The sequence below is a fragment of the Panthera tigris genome, chromosome A3, assembly GCF_018350195.1.
Source record: "Panthera tigris isolate Pti1 chromosome A3, P.tigris_Pti1_mat1.1, whole genome shotgun sequence".
NCBI lineage: Eukaryota > Metazoa > Chordata > Mammalia > Carnivora > Felidae > Panthera > Panthera tigris.
In genome coordinates this window covers 138,911,548-138,928,894 of record NC_056662.1, presented here as the reverse complement: position 1 = coordinate 138,928,894, position 17,347 = coordinate 138,911,548, and positions in this window count along the sequence as shown.

Genomic DNA, 17,347 nt, shown 5'->3' with positions numbered 1-17,347 from the left:
AGTATGCTTAGGATTCTCTCTGTCTCTGTCTCTGTCTCTCTCTCTCTCTCTCTCTGCCCCTCCCCTGCTCATGCTCTCTGTTTGAAAGAAAGAAAGAAAGAAAGAAAGAAAGAAAGAAAGAAAGAAAGACCATGTGTTAAATGCTTACTACACTTAATGCACAAATTGCTTTTTAAAAAACCAGTAATGAACAGCACAATTACCGATAACACACGCGGTGATATATGGGTGCCATTCTTACGACAGGAAGGTGGGGCGGCAGTGGTGAAGAGGGGTTCCAGCACCAGGGCGCTCACCGGGGCCTTCTGACAGCTGTACCCTGCAGGGAGTCACCTAGTCTCCTCGAGCCACAGTGTGGAAGGGCACAAGAACCCATCACTAAAGAAAGTGAATTAACTTCTGTAGAGCAGGTGGTAAAGGGTGTGGAAATCGCTCGAGTGTGATTGTTGCCGTGGCTGCAAATGTCAAGGAAAGTCTCTGAGAGCTTGAAATCTAGCTATTTTTAAGCCCAGGGATGACCAAAGCCTCCGAAATTTCTGGGATTTCCTGGGGGGATCATGTAGTCATGTCATGTCTGAGCCGGCTCCCTGCTCCTTCTGAGTTAGCTCAGGTTCTGGGAGTCCAGCTGAGGAGCAGAGTTTATTTCTACTTTCCGACACGTCACAAGTGCAGCATTCCTGTGGCGCGGATGCCTCCATCAGGGCGTGCTCCCGGACGACCCCACACCTAGTGACCTTCGTCCCAGCCTCAGAGACAAACACAAATGCATCTCCTTTTCTTAGGCTGCGCGTTTTAACTCCTGTTCTGACCTGGCTCCGGTCAGACCGCGGGTGTCTTCTGTTCCCCGATGACCGTGTGACTCTTGTCAAGGCGGGCACGCTTATCGTCATCGTTCTGTGAATACGGTGACCAGTAGAGGTGTGAGAAAGTGTGGAAATCACTGGATTTCTGGTCTGTGAGAGAGAGCGCACTATCACTAGATTTCCAAATCTAAAAATTAAAACAATAGTATGATCTTCCTTTTCCAGACAAATTGGCAAAAATAGAAGAGAATGCCAGTCCCGTGGCCAGCCCTGGAGGGAAATGGCTATCATCCTGTCCAAGATGAGGTTTTAGAAGACCGGTCTGAAAATATGTGGCAATACTATTTAAAATAAGTACAACACTTCCAGAAAAGTTTTGTGAGGAAAAAACTTTGAGACGCAAGCAAATATGTGTGTTTCAGGATGATCTTCACAGCAGAGTTTCTGAAATGAAAAGCAAAACAAAGCACCTGTAAACAAAATAACTCTCGATTAGTAGAATAGCTACATAATAAATTATGATAAACCCGCACAGGAAAATGCTGTGGACAGAAAGGTCATAACGCAAGTGCACGTACATCGATGAGCGCTGTGTGGTTGGAAATACGGATCGCTCTGTCCTACACCTGAAACGATGCAACACCCTACGTGAACCACACTGACACTAAAGTAATAATAATAGCAGTAATAATAACAATATAAAAAACCATAATACAGGGTGGCTTGGGAAAATGTGGAAAATATACTATTGAGTGGAAAATACAGTTTACAGAAGAGTAAGCACTACTGTACCTTAGTTTTGAAAAATAATGCATACAAATGGACAAAACTTGGAAGAACACACACCAAAACGTTAACAATTATTCCTGGTGGTGAGATATGGATGGTATCTCTTAGTTTTTTGTTCTCTTCATTTTCTACGAGGAACATAAATTGATTTTTTAAGAAGAACAAGTATTTTTCCTTGCAAATATAAACGCCTGCTGTGGCACTAATTATAACCCATTGCATCGATGTTCGCGACACAAGCACAAATATCAACAAAATCTAGTCTTCCCTGCAATGTCAGACTTCTCTCCTATCTTGTATGAGGAATAATAGAAAATACCACTTTGCAGGAGAGTCCCACATAACACTGACTTGCAGCTTCTTTTCACGTCTGAGTTATGTTCAGAATATCGTGTCTCTGCCGTGATCCTGGGGACTTGAGTTCGTTTTCTTGTTCTAATCGGAATTAGCTCGCACCAGTGCCTACCAGCACAGAGTTGGGGGTTTGCGGGAAGAACCTTTCACCGGCTCTGCTCACTCCTGAGGGTTTTCTGCACGGGCTCCACTCGCTGTCTTCCAGTGACCATTTCTGGAGCATTGTCACCTCCAGGACGATGCCAACTGTGGAGCTGTCAATTGAGGACTCTGGACCCGGGAGAAGAAGACAAAGAATCACGCATCGTATAATCGAAATTCACAGACAATTGGAGAGGCCGAAAAAAGGGTAAATCTGTCAGGAGCTGAGACTGGGAGGGCAAGGGGTCCTGAGAAGTCCCCAGAGGCTTGAGGCCAAGCAGGCAGCTGTGGGGAGAGACTCCAGGGCTCGAGAAGAGAGGAGCAGCCACGGGGGGACAGGTGCTGGCTTCTGCTCATGCCACTGTCCATCCGTGTCCAACCCACTGTGTGCAGACACTCAGCCTCCCGCCTCGGGGAGGCCACCGTGAGCCGGCGACACTGGCCTGAGGCCAGCCGGAGTCCCACACACAAAAGGCGATGGTGCACACACACACACACTCTCTCTCTCTCTCTCTCTTTTTTTTTTTTTTTTGGTAGAAATGATCTTCCTTCTGTGCCAAGAAAACTAGAGCGTATGGTTCTGGAAATAATCATCACCTCCACTTTTAAGTCTGGCCTTTGTCAAACCCGTTACGGTTTGCTTTCATGAGAGTATCAGAACTTTTGTATTTGATGAAAAAGGTTAAAAGAGTCACTTTTAAATGGAAGATTTTCAGTCTGCATAATATTTAGAAGTAGAGTTTTCCCTTAAACTCTGGATGGAATTTATAAAGATTATGGATGTATTTTAGGGTTAGAGAATACTCTTCATTCTTCTAAAAGAAGGAGCATTCAGAATCCCTCCTCAAGTGGCCTCGGTGTCTGTGGCTCCACGTGTCCACGTGAGGCAGACGAGCCTGCGTCCAACAGCCACAGGTGAACCTCGGAGGCCGGACATCAAGGTTGCAAGGAAAGCGGACGCTCTACCATAATTGATCCGCCATAGCCAAGTATTGATCCCGAATCTCGGCTTTTGCCCAGAACCCCACCACCTGCAAGGTTACTCAGGCCTGCTTCTGACACGCAGGTGCTGCCCAGGGACAGAAACATGCTGTAAACGCATTTAATTGGGGGAGAAAGCCTCAGAAAGCTTGCAAGTAACAAACAGTCCTACTCTCCTTTCCGCACCCTCAAGATTTCTCTTGATTTATGTTAAATTTTGCAAAATACTCAGATCTGTAAAAACTGAGTTTTTATTAAACATTTGGCAAAATGTGGATTTCTTGTGAAATTACTTGACAGGTCACCCAGATGAAAGGTTCAACTCTTTTGTGGGCTGTTTTTGTTCTGTTTTGTTTCCTTCTTGGGTATTTGACGACTCATTTGGGGGAACTGACTCTATCTCGTTCTCTCAGAGTTCTCCTGTGGAAAGTTCTTCGCTACTTGGCCCGATGGATCGGGCATGGAGAACCTTGGGGTTTGGGCGTGTTTATGAGAGCAAATGTCTCCAGCTGAGGTACCTGGGGGAAGGGGATATGGGCTGCACACACAGTGGAGGGCCCGGCCACGTGGGCTCCATGGCCAGTAGAGCCAGTGGCTGGCCTGGCCCTCAGCATCCTGCGATTTCAGGGTTGGGTGTCACCCTCTGCCCTCCCTGCCATCAGCTTCATATGCAAAGGAACAGCTTCACTCACTCTGTTTCAGGATTTTGAATTCTGTTGTAAGGCAGCTTCCTGTCTCCATTTGTCTCTGAAACGGTGCAGAGGCCCCAGATGAAAAAGTAGGAGGTTAAGGACAAACTAAACTTGGAGCCACCAGGATGCGGTGAGGTCTCAAGCCGCACCAGACCTGCACTGGCCGAGTGACTGACGGGGGACGCAACGAGCTGTCGGCAGGACGGGCTGGATGTCCACGTGGCAAGACACATCCTCCCTCTGCACCCCTACCCGAGGACACAAAGCCACTGGGAGGTCGGCCTCTCAACAGTTCCCACCTGGTGAGGGACACGTGTCCACCAGCCTAGTTAGTGTCTAGGGAGTGAGCTCACTGGACTCAGAAGGAATTTGTCTACAACGGGCCTCACATTCACACGGCACCGTCAGAAGGGCGCTGTCTAACCGATGCTTTCTTCCCTTAAAACCTCTGTTCTACTGAAAGGCCAAGGCTCTGGTATTCTGGGAGGAATACTGGATATGAGGCCCACGCATTAAGATGTTAGTGCTTGCTACCTCACCAGTATATAAAGAAACCACGACTCTGTCCTACTTATTGAAAATCTATTTCATTGTTTCCAAGCCCAGCGGCCCAACTTGCACAGTTGGGCATGTGGCCTGGACAGAGTCTGCTCTTTAATAGGTTCAAGGTTGTGCTGATGGAAATGACCTTATGCCCCACAGCCAGTGACTTATCCCTGCCTAAAGCAAAGATTAGAGTCGCGGAGGGGGCACCTGGGTGGCTCAGTCGGTTAAGCATCCGACTCGGGTCACGATCTCGCAGTTCGTGGGTTCGAGCCGCACGTCAGGCTCTGTGCTGACAGCTCAGAGCCTGGAGCCTGCTTCGGATTCTGTGTCTCCCTCTCTCCACCCCTCCCCTGCTCATGCTCTGTCTCTCAAAAATAAATCGAACATTAAAAAAAATTTTGTTTTATTTAGAATTGTCGAAATCGAGCTACTAATGATTCCAAATGGGGAGTTTATGTATTCCTCTCCCTCGAGGCAGGGACACTCTCACGTCTGCTAAGTGTTGGAGCCCCTGCGCCCTGGATCCCTGAGATGCAGGGCCCCTCTCCTGCCAGGGAAGTTTGAGCATCATCAATCCAGAGGAAGCCAAAGGTGGGGCCAGTTCTGAGTAACTGCTGAAAGCAGTTAGCCTCTCTTTCTACACTTTCTAATCTGTGTGTTTTCTTTGAAAGACGCCAAGAACGACACAGCTGCATCCTCTTATGGCATTTATGTGCATGGAAATGAGGGGGCTTTCAAAGTTTAATTATGGAACGAACTGCAGACACGTCTAAATAAGGGGAAATGAGTCTTCTAAAAAAGACCTTCGTCAAAAGCTTCTACAAATGCAAAAATCATGTTCTTGAGACATAGGAAGGCTTGGATCTGAGTCAGACAGGCAGCCTGGATGGTGCAGTTGGGACCCCCCAAGGACACAGTTGGGACCCCCCAGAGTGCAGTTGGGACCTCCCGAGGGTACAGCTGGGACCCCCTGAATGTGCAGCTGGGACCCCCAATGACACAGCTGGGAGCCCCCAAGGTTCATTTGGGACCCACCAAGTGTGCAGCTGGGATCCCCTGAGGGCATAGTTGAACCCCCCATGGGCGTAGCCGGGACCCCCAAGGACACAGCTGGGACCCCCCAAGGTGCAGTTGAGACTCCTGAGGGTGCAATTGGGACCCCCCCACCGGGTGCTCAGGTGGGACTTTCTGAGGGTGTAGTTGGGATCCCCCCAAGAGCATAGTTTGGAACCCCCAAGGGCACAGTTGGGACCCCCCAGGGCTGTAGTTGGGACCCCCTGAGGGTGTAGTTTGGACCCCCCAAGAGTATAGTTTGGACCCCCAAGGGTGCAGTTGGGGACCCCCTGAGGGCACAGTTGGGGACGTCCTGAGGGCACAGTTGGGACCCCCCGAGGGTGTAGCTTGGACCCCCTGAGGGTGTAGTTTAGACTCCTGAGGGTGCCACTAGGCTCAGCTCCTTTCTTATCGGGGTCCCTAAGTCTGGCAGCTGACTGGAGTTGGGCTTGCACACAGACCAGCAGTGTGGACTTCTGGGTTATCTCCCTTTCCGGTGTGTGGCCTTGTGTGACCCTCCTTCCAGCATGAATGGGAGGAATGAACAATGAAATGGGTTAATGGCACTTGGGAGAGTTGCCATCACTGTGGCGTCAGTGGTTTCTGGTCCCTGGTTTCTCCCAGGGAAATGCTGGGCCCTGTCATGACTTCCCTGGGCCAGAGAGGCCTGACAGCTTTCCACACATGCCACCCTCTTCGTGACTCCAGGCCCCTCCAGGGGAACACAGTCCCTGGCACCATATCCATGACCTGGGCACATGCTGGGAACACAAGGACGTAAGTTTCACCACAATAAAGGCGAATCAATAGACATGCATTTACCCACCACAGAAGGCAACATCCTAAAATATTCCCTGTGTCTCAACGTCCCACACACAGGTCACCTCTCGCCCTGGAGATCCAACACAGCACCTTGTCCACTGGCCCTCCAGGAGTGTATTCCTCATGACCCTGACGGTGGGCCCGCGGTGCCCCCGCCGTTAGCCCCTGCACCCCTCTGAGCCCCCCGGGGCGGGGAAGGTCCTTACCGGCTGTCTATCCCCAGTTTCCAGCCTCCTGTCCAACTGGTATCAGCAAATGTTTGATAAATCCAATGCACACAAACGAGGGGCTGCGTCATGCCAGGCAGCTGCTCAGGACCCCAGGCGGCAAAGCAAACTTGGCCGCCACAGAGGCACAGAGGCGACAGGTGTGAGCAGGTGTGATGTGGCCTCACTACCTTGACCTTGGGCACAGCAGAGTTCTGAACCATATGCATGAAGACGGGAGAAAGGAGGCTTTCTGCCCTCATGGATTCAGGGCCTCACGACTCCAAAGCAGTGATCCAGCCAGGCCATCCCACGCCAGACGCTGCAGGGGTGAGGGGAACCCACAGAAACACACGGACCTGGGGCGGTTCACGCACCCGAGACCAGCCAGTGGTGAAGCTCAGTGAGAGGACGTTTGCCGTAATCACAATAACCAGTAAGCGTCTCAGACAGAGATCCAGAGAACTTGGGTCCCCATGACTGGAGAGTGAGTATAGCTTTGTCTTACCTGCACATGGAACATTCCTAAATATTGTAATCCTAAGAAAACATAAAATTTTCCAAGACTAGAAAAGAAGAAAAGTCAAAGAAAACCAACATCTGATTTAAAACTTCTGCTAATGGACAATGAATGAGCATAAGAGACAAAAGGTAGGAATGAGTAAAGATTAAAGAAGAAACTGATGAGTTAGGACAAAAGAGCAGAACAATAAATCAGATATATGCCTTTTTAGATCTACAAGCTAACTAAATCAAAAAAGGAGAAAAAATAAATTAGAGATGACAAGAGAAAAATAATCATAAATCAGAAGAAAAGTTTAAAATCCCAAAGCAACACAGTGTACAACTTTATGCATATAAAACGTAAAAACTGAAAGAAATTTTAAAATTCATTTTATGAAGTTTTACAAAACTGACCACGGAATCAGAAAGCTTAAACCAATGGCCTTAAATAAAGTTAATAAAGACCTGTCCTACAGAAAGTAAAAAGCCCAATAGTTTAACCAGGGAATTCTATCAAATTTTATAAATTTGATGATCTTTTTTTAAAATGTTTATTTATTTATCTTGAGAAAGAGACGGTGTGAGCAGGGGAGAGGCAGATAGAGAGGGAGAGCTCCACACTCCACAAGCAGGCTCCACACTGTCAGCTCAGAGCCCAAGGAGGGGCTTAAACTCATGAACAGTGAGATGGTGACCTGAGCCGAGATCAAGAGTCAGACAACCAACTGAGCACCGAGGTGTCCCCATAAGTTGAATTATGTTAATGCCACCTAAATTATATTGGAGCACAGGGGAAAAAGGAAATCTTTCAAATTACCTTTTTTTTATTATTTTTTAAATTTATTTTGAGAGAGAGGGGTTGGGGAACAAGCAGGGAAGGGGCAGAGAGAGAGAGAGAGAGAGAGAGAGAATCCCAAGCAGGCTCTGCACGGTCAGCACAGAGCCAGATGTGGGGCCCGAACTCACGAACCATGAGATCATGACCTGAGCTGAAATCCAGGTCGGACACTTAACCAGATGAACCAGCCAGGTGCCCCCAAATTATCTTTATTGGGAGTAAAGCATTAATTCCAGAAACAATAGATGAAACCACACAACTGCAAGTAACTTCCATTTAGTGATAATGATGCAAAAAAAATTAAATAAATATTTACAAAAGAACCCAACAACACATTAAAAATGTGATGCTTCTTTCACATAATAACGCTGGATAGAGCCGTCCTCACATTATAGCCCGCGGCCCGAGGTCCCTGAGACACTTCCAGGGGATCCCTGAGGCCAACGCTGTTTTGCATATGATGCTTCATTTTTCCCCAGGGCTGATACTTGCACTGGGGGTACAACTAAAGCAAAAGCAGAGCCAACCACACAGAAAGGTGGGTGCCGTGCTGGGGCCTCAGTACCCATGGAAGCAGCACACGGCAGGCTCCGGCCGAAGCGTTGGCACGATCGGTTACGTATCAGAGAGCCCGAGTGTGCGTTCCACATAAACGCGCAACAAAGGTGGACCTTACGCGTTAGGATGGCTGGCCCCCTCCCCTCCACCCAGACACAGCACAACAAAACCAACACCCGGACAGAACTGTGGGCCAAAAGCCCAGTGTCTGTCAGTAACTTCTTTGCCATCATTGCTGCTTGGCACGAACTTGTGTGATTTTACTGGGGTGCTGTTGAGTCAGCACGAGGCAGCACGACGTGGTATGACTAAGTAACCAATACCCATAAGAGGATGGACTAATCCTCTTATTAGATGGATTAATCTCATTTTAATTTTAATTTAATTTTAAATGTTTTGTGATCTAAGCTTCCCTCTCCTTCCTGAGGTCACAGTTTTCACAGGAGAAGAGTTTTGTTTTGGTTTTGGTGACGTACGGTCCTCGAAGGACTCCAGGTTACAAGTGTAATCCTCCAGAAATATGTTGGTCCTTTAAGGGAATTTCTTCTCCAGTTAAACATCAAGGGGGGTTAGAGACGAGGACAACCGAGTGGTGGATGAAGTCAGACATTCTCAGCAGGTGGCTGTCTCAGAGAAAAGGCACTTCCGCTAGACGGCCGGAAGGCAGAAAGAGCTGTCTCCTGCAGCCATGCCTTCAGCAAACTTTCTTCTCACCTGGCAATTAGACCAAAAAAGAACAAAATCATGAAAAGTTAACATGCTTAGGGGAACACAGAATTTCAGAAAAAGTGTGCCAACAGGGAAATATTCCAGGGCCCCCGCGGCTGCCAGGGTGCTTCGTGCTGTCCGCAAGGTGGACCTGGTCCAGAGAGCCGATCAACGGGATGTTCTCAGGGTGGAGGACGTTTGCCCATGGTGCCCTGGGAGTTGGTTTTAGGGAATCCGAATAGTCTTTTTTTTTTTTAATGTTTTTATTTATTTTTGAGACAGAGAGAGACAGAGCATGAGTGGGGGAGGGGCAGAGAGAGAGAGAGAGAGAGAGAGGGATACACAGAATCCGAAGCAGGCTCCAGGATCCCAGCTGTCAGCACAGAGCCTGATGCAGGGCTCGAGCTCATGAGCTGTGAGATCATGACCTGAGCCGAAGTCGGTCGCTCAACTGACTGAGCCACCCAGGAGCCCTGGGAGTCCAAATAGTCTTAATCTCGTTATTAACGATGTGGAGAAGGTGGTGATGAGCCCACTGATGACATTTCAGCAGGGTTGACCAGCAGAGGGGTCTGACCACAGTGAGGGCAGCAAGGACATAAACGGTTCGGGGAAAATGCAAGCAAACTAGTTATTCAACTGTGAAATTACAAAGAACTTGCAAAAAAAGAAAATAGAAACGCATTCTTAAACAAATAGTTCTAGTTAACTTAAAAATTAATTCCTAATTTATCTTAAAAAGCTTGATCATCATCAAAGATTTAAGCATATTTACAAGGGGAAGCAAAATGTTAGCTCAATTTGTTTTCCATCCTGACCCGGAGAAAACTGAAAACTGTAGTTGGCTATCTTTTCTAAACGGCAGTGGTGTTGAGGCTGGACTGGCCCCCCTGGGGAGGTTCCTAGCCTCTGGGTTGGAACACTAGAAGGCCCCCTGGTTCTTGCTGATGCAGAGCATCCTGTTGGCCAGTCCGCAAGGACAGAGCAGGACGTTGGAGGTGGGCTTTCCCACATGCGCCTTGAGACTGACTGCGTGGCTGTCTGCACTGGTCGACACTGGGGTCCCAGCCTCGTGACTAGTAGGAGCCTATTTTGCTCTCAGTGCTTCCTAATGTGCGTGACAAATTGTATCTGCATCTCAGATCCAGCTGCTGAGGTCAGAGCCTGGACCCAGGTCAGGTCCCAGCTTTTCCACCTTCTCTGTGTGCGAGCCCGTCATCTCTCCCTCCTGCGTCTTTTCCACCTTTATAAAGAGGACATGACGGTGCCAGCCTGCAGGTCACTGTGGGGATTATCAAACCTAAAAGGCTGCTGTCCACACCCGTGCACCATGAGTTCTGTGCAAATGCTTTCGTTCCAAGAGCACACGGGCCACACCTCCTCTTCCCTGTCTGCCCAGATTCCTCACTTTCCCCTGGACACCGCCCCTCCCTGCAGACCTGCTGGGCAGCGCCTGACCCCCTAGACCTGAGCCTGCGTGTCTGTGCTGCCCACAGAGTGACCATCTGTTCCAACGAGGAAATGACGGGGGCGGCTGGTACCAGGCTAATCATGTCTGCCCCTCAGGTGGCACAGCGCGTCCACAGAGAGCCTGCTTCTTCCCCAGGGGCTGTGTTTGGTGACAGCAACGTGCAGTGCAGCTAACAGAGAAAGGCTTTCCCTGGGCCGGGGGGGGGGGGGAGGGGGGGAAGGGGGGGGCTGGTACAGCATGGAGAAGGCGGTATGAGATGGGTTTGTGATGATAACACTCCTCCTCTTTCCTTTCCAGCAAAGAAATAAGGTAACAATTATTCTGTCACTGATAGCCAAGAGAGTCTTGATTTTGACACCCTATGGAACCGCTTTTTTCCACGTTAGCAGAACAAAACTTGCGGGAGAATACAGTCTCCCAAGAATCGGTCATTAGGTAGTTTGGAGGTATTTGGGGGAGTTACTAGAAGCATTAGAAGTTTTCTGGCCACTCATTAAGGACGGGGACGAGAATGTCGTAACAGCTAAGCAGAAAAGAGAGAAAAGGACCGTCCGTAGATCCACTGGCCACGCGGCTGCCGAGAAGCCCGCCGTGAACGAGGTTGGGGGCGCCGTGGGGAGAAGCCTCCTCGGGCAGCCGGACTCCCCCACTCCCCGTGTCGCCGACCACGTTCCCCGGGCAGGGCCGCCGGTCCCCTGGAGCCCACGGGCCTGAGCACACAATCCGTTTCCCTGTGTCACCACTGCCCCTGCTCCTACTTCCGTGACAACAAAATATCATCCACTTAAAGCAAACACAGCACCGTGTATCCCCAGCACACAACAGACGCACCGCCGTGTTTCCGGTGTTTTCTCAAACCCTTCGGTACGCAGAGATTTATACTCCCGTGGCGCAAACCAGACGCAGGGAGCAGCCAGTCCCACGCCGTGAAGAGATGACAGACATTTTTTAAGCTGCGGTCACGGTTACGCAGGATTGTGGGACCCTTCCGTCATCCCATCATTCCAAACCGAAGGGCAGACATGGGCACAAGCAAAACCGTCAATGCTGCTTATGCTGACCTTATCTCCGCAAGTCTGCAGGCATGTTGGGGTGTCGCTTCCAGATCTAGTTCATGCTCATTTGCATCATGTAAGGTCTTCAGAGAGGTGTTCAGTCTTCGGGGCCCAGAGGGTGACGTGCTGGCCTTCCGTAAAGAAGTGGGGGCCCCTGGCGCTTCAGTGGCTTGGGCGTCGGACTCACGATTTTGGCTGAGGTCATGATTTCACGGTCTGGGGGATCGAGCTCCGCGTTGGGGCTGCCGACAGTGCAGAGCCTGCTTGGGATTCTCTCTCTCCCTTTCTCTCTGCCCCTCCCCTGCTCCTTCTCTCTCTTTCTCTCAAAATAAATAAACTTAAAAAACAAGGAAGTGGCACCCAGTTTGTGCAGCTTCCAGCAGCCACACCCGACTCACGGGAGGCCCTTTGAGGCCCTCGCGGCGACCATGTGGTGGCTGCGAGGGGCTTTGAGGCACGTCTGCACTGAAGCCAACATGAAATCCAAATCTTGATTCCCTTCCGAGGCTGCTCTTTATTCGAGCCGGAGCCACATTTACAAAAGGTCATTGTCTAGTCCTGACTCCACTGCCACTTATTTTTGATGTTTTAGACAAGCACAAACGAGAAGTAAGTTGGAGGAAAAATTATGATTCTTTAAACATGTTTTATAATAAGATAAGTCTTGGGTTGTATCTGATTCATTTATACGGAAATGAGTCAACTCGTCTATAAAGGTCAGATGATGTTAACTCAATAGAGAAGGTACCATTAAATACAGACAGGCGTATTTCTGATAAGAAAACGTATTTTCAAATTCATGCTAAGTCATAACTTAAAGTTAGAGATCACTGTATCTGGTGCTAATATCAAATATCCTACTGCACCTTGGGCAGTAGGAACCCCTTACACGTGACAAACATGTACAGTGTCATGTGGTAGCATCAGCATCAGGGTGGGCGTCGCCGTCCCTCCACGTACGAGGAGACCGAAGCCAGACATCTCGCAGAGCTGCTCAGACCTTGCCGCCTTGAACCCACACACGTTCCCGCACATCAACTGCCACCCGGGAATTGGCCGGTCCCGGGAACCCGGGGCTGGCGCTCAACGTGCCTCCCACCAGCCACGTTCATGGGCTCTCGCTGGAGGCTTTGTTGACCGTGTTTCATTTCTTCTCCCAGGAAAACCCCTCGGTCTACGGGGACCCTAAGCGATGAGTCATTCTCACTGTCCCCAGCCGAGCGCCATGCTGCAGGCTGGCAGTGGGCCATGTCCTCACCTGGACACAGTTCGGATAAGGTGCCCGTAGGACAAGGTACAAGGGGAGGACCAGGGCCCATGGCTGAGAAGAAAGACCCTGTCCGCGTGCAATGGCAGCTTCTAGCAGTTTCTTTGGCCAAGAGAACTCGGAGTTCGGTTGAGTCAGGTGCGGCTGTAGATAGCAGGAATCCCCAGGGATGGGTGAAGGCTAATCTTCACAGACGACACGGTTACCAGATCGCACCTGTCGCGTTTCTCCCCTGCAGGGTCCCCTTGCAGAGACGGCCCCCACTTTCCAGAGAAAGAAGTCAGGTTCTGGAGGCGTGGGGGCCCCACCTCCCACAGACCAGAGGCCAGCGCACCAAGGCTCTGTCACCTCCTCACCTGCATCTGGGTGGATGGGTCAGCACTGAGGACATGCCACCTCTGAGTCCTCAGAAAGGTGTCCAGGCTTCCGGCATTTTCTCCCGCTGGGCTGTAGCAGCAGGGCCACTCGCGCTGTGATTTCCTAGCGCAGAATTACAAGTATTTATGGTCTCCCTGCTGGCCTGGGGGGAACAGTGTAACTCCTGGGATTCAGACAGCAAACCCCCCACCAGTCCGTGACAGTCGGCTTTATTGCTTTATTTTTTTTCATTTCATTTGGTGTCTTTACATATCATCATCACAAATCCCAAATAACCCAGGAAATAGAATTGTGCTTGTACAAAAGCACAGAGAACCCTGGAAATTAAGTTTTCCCAGCACAACTAGAGTATTAATTAAATTTAGTTATTTACCAGCGAAATGCTGAAGGTCTCCTGGTGATTAGGAAGACTAACGGGTTGTCAGAGGACCCTGGTCATCATGCAGCAGTAATGCGATTATAGCTTGAGGTCCCCAATGTGTCTCCCCTGGAGCGACAGGAGGAGCTGTCCCTCACCCCTCAGCCCTGAGCTGGGCAGCGTTCCCGAGGTGGCCAGGGCGGCCGCCACTGCCAGGCCACCAGCCCACGTGTGCTCAGTGGGAGTAGGAGGCACCTTGCACATAGTGTGTCCACATTCTATTCTCGCCTCCCCACTTCCCAGACTCTCCTTCCAGAAACTTCCTCATTTCTTTTTTTTTTTTTTTTGAAGAATTTATTTTTAAGTAATCTCTTTACCCAACATGAGGCCTGAACTCACAACCTGGAGATCAAGGGTCGCAGGCCCCACACCTGAGCCAGCCGGGCGCCCCATCTCATTGTGACGCTAGCGTGCACCAGACTTCTCAAAGTAAACGTGCTGCTTCCTGCCTGACTCCTCACATCCTGTCAGCATCCCTCTGCCCTCCTGTCTCTGCGGCCACTCAAGACGGAGCCACCACGGAGCCCACCAGAGATGCTGCCGCCCCCCGCTGCCCTCCCCCGGGTGCTCACGTACTACCCGAACACGTGGTTTTATCCTGCCGCTCCCAGGTCGGCGTCCTCACCCCTCTGGAGCCACCCACCGCCCACCGTGTGCGGCCACACCAGAGCCCTCGTCCTGGGCGCAGGGGTCTCTGCCCCATTACTTCTGCCCAGGGCGCCACATGGGGGGGCTCTCCACACCACGCCATCCCCAGGCAGGTGTCAGCTCGTCAGAAGGGACTGTCTTGACCGTCCCACTGTGAGAGGCCCTCAAGTGTTTCTTGGGCTCAATGACCATTTAACATCCCTCTTGGGACAGTCATCGGTGACCTTGTCACACACGTGCTCATTTATTGGCATCTATGTGGCAATGCGGCTTAGTTTAGGAAAAAGGACAAGGAACGTCTCTTCGCCTCTGACTTCTTAGTGTGCAAAGCGGGCATCTATCCGTTTAATGCAAAGTTACCCGAGCAGAAGGCCAGATGCGCAGGTGAGACCCGGAGACAACACTGGACTCCCGCCCGCAGCCTGTGCTCAAGCAGAGCTGAGAGGAAACGGGTAGAGAGTGCTTTATTTTTCTTCATAGCTTTTAGCACCTGACAAATTAGTTATTTATTTTCATCATTTACTATGATGTTTGTTCACACTCTACCCCCTTCCCCACCGGAAGTGAGGACTTTCCTGGTTTGGGTCATAAATACTTGCTAACTCTTAGAAAACACCGAATATTTGTCAAATGAACAATAAGTTCTACCCTCTTCTATACTTCCTTTTCTTCAAATGGAACCAAGGCCGTGCTCAGATAAAGGTTTCTAATTCCAATTGACTAATTGCCGGACTTAAAAGTTTCCAACAAGTCTGCGTTCTATTAAGGGTCCCACCTGGCCACACACCTCCTGCTCCTGCAATAGGGAGGGAACCAAGGGTGGGGCTACCGCCACCAACTGTGAGTTCACAGGTAGTGGGAGACAGTGTGAGCATATATATGACATACAGTAAGATATAATTATGTATCATATATAGTATATGATTCCCTTTTCATTCTTAGAGGGAATGTGTCATATATTTATTATGTATTTTAACTTAATATTACATATTAAATGTATAATAGATACAAAACTTTATATATCACATATATTGTATATTATATGACTTCCATATATGTGTCTTAAGTTCCTTGCTAATACTTGCCAGAGTCAAGACACTAACTTGTGTGTGTGTGTGTGTGTGTGTGTGTGTGTGTGTGCGTGTGTGTAAAAATGCGTGGACTACCTTTGTGGTCAGCCCATGTGGGTCCTTATGGGAAAATTGAGCAAGCTATGTGAATCTCTGTAACATGGCGAGAAAAGAGGCCATCTGTTGAGATCAGATCCTCTAGGAAAAGGCTCTAAGCTGAGCTGCTGCGTGAGGGTTACAGGACGTGCTCCTGGAGAGACCCCGATGGGTGTCTTGAAGCCAGGAGGGGTTTGGAGCGGTCCCCACGGAGGCCGGCGGTCAGGCCTGTGTCCCCATCCGCCGTCACCGCTGAGCTCCCACGTCCACCGCAGAGCCCACCTGGGTGGCACACGGCAGCACCCGCCTCATTGCCACTGAGTCACTCAGCCATTGAGCCACGGCGCCCGTGTGCACCTGTCTCTGAGCGCGTGTTCACGTGAGCTACTTGGAAGATGGATCTGTTCGATCTTGATTATTTCACACGAAAAGACAGTTGTTTCACAGATACAATTCTAGGAACTTAACTCCGTATTCTTCAACATAAATTAACTAAGCCTGATCAAGGGTAGAGGGGACTGTGGGCATTTCTTCATAGGTGTCTACAAAACTTCGGTGTGGTGCAGCGTGGTACCTCTCAATGCTGATTTTACGTGGATTTAAATCACCTTACTCAGGACAGCATCTAGTGTAATTTCTCAAGCAAATTTCGGGTGAAGTGATCAGATGTAAGTGTAGGAAGCAGGTGTGCTTTTTTACAGATGTGACTAATGCAGACTCTTTGCTTCCTTGAACCAGCTGTTGTTCGCATGACCTGAAGCGAGGCACTTGCAGAGGACTTCAATAAAATATTAAGGGAGAAACAGAATTTCGACTTTGTCCAGCCAAAGTTCTAATTTTGTAGGGAAGGAAACAGGCTCACACGGAAAAGTGGCTTCCCAGGGAAAGAGTCCTATAGGACGTCCTCGATTTTAAGCAACATGTGCAGCCTTCCAGTAGAATAACATTGAAACTGTCTCCAAAAGTCTCACAATTGGGAGGATTTGAAATCATATGCGTGAAAGCACTCGATAACTCCGAAATCACTCTGCGTTGGCGAGATGCCCGGTGGGGTTATGGTTTTCCCACTCTGTGAGGGAGGGCAGGCATTGTACATCTCAGAAGCCTTTCTTCTGGTCTTGCTGTGATAAAGAATGTAATTTTTTGGCTTTCAGCCTGAAATGAGGGGAGAGAACAGCCCTGGCAGGCGATTGTCCCGTCTCTGACGCTTGTCACCACTTTGTCGGCTCAGGAACCTTGAGACTCCAACCAGGAAGCTGACTTAGCCAGCGGGTACTGGGAAATTAGTGAAGGAACAGTCACTGTAAGGCACACATTCTCAGGAGGGTTTCCCTCGGTGATATCTCGAGTTTTAAAATCCACCCGTTTGCATCGATTATGCTTTACTGACCCTCTGATAGAAAGTGTTTGTATTGTGCTCAGAAGCAGAATACCAAAGATTATTAAATGAAGCAAATGTTTTTGTGTTTTCTAGATAAGCGTGGAGTGTGGAAACGCTAGGGTTATGAGTGGGTCGTTCATTAAGACAGCAGAGGTCTTACTCTTAAGTCTTAAACTCCTGGTTGAGGAAATCTTGTGACATCTAACACTTCCCGTGGAGGCTGGGAGCATTTAGAAGGTAACCTCCGTCAGCACCAAGGAACAGAAGCCGTGGAGAGACCACACGTGACCCCAGATTTGTCCCACCGTGAGCTCTGAACCCGGAGAGCAGCGTGATGTACCCTGTTCAAGGCATGGTTGTTTGTAAGGTCACCTCACTTGCTCCCAGCAGAGGCTCAGCTGACCTGTTGCAGCGAGACCTGGGGTTGTTCTGGTAAAGACAGTCTGCATATACCTTCTTCCTAAAGGGTCGTCTAGTAGGAAACCATATGCGGCACAAGCAACAGTAATGCAGATCAAAGGGTGGCACCCGGTGGCTCAGTCGGTCAAGCGTCCGACTCTTGGTTTCG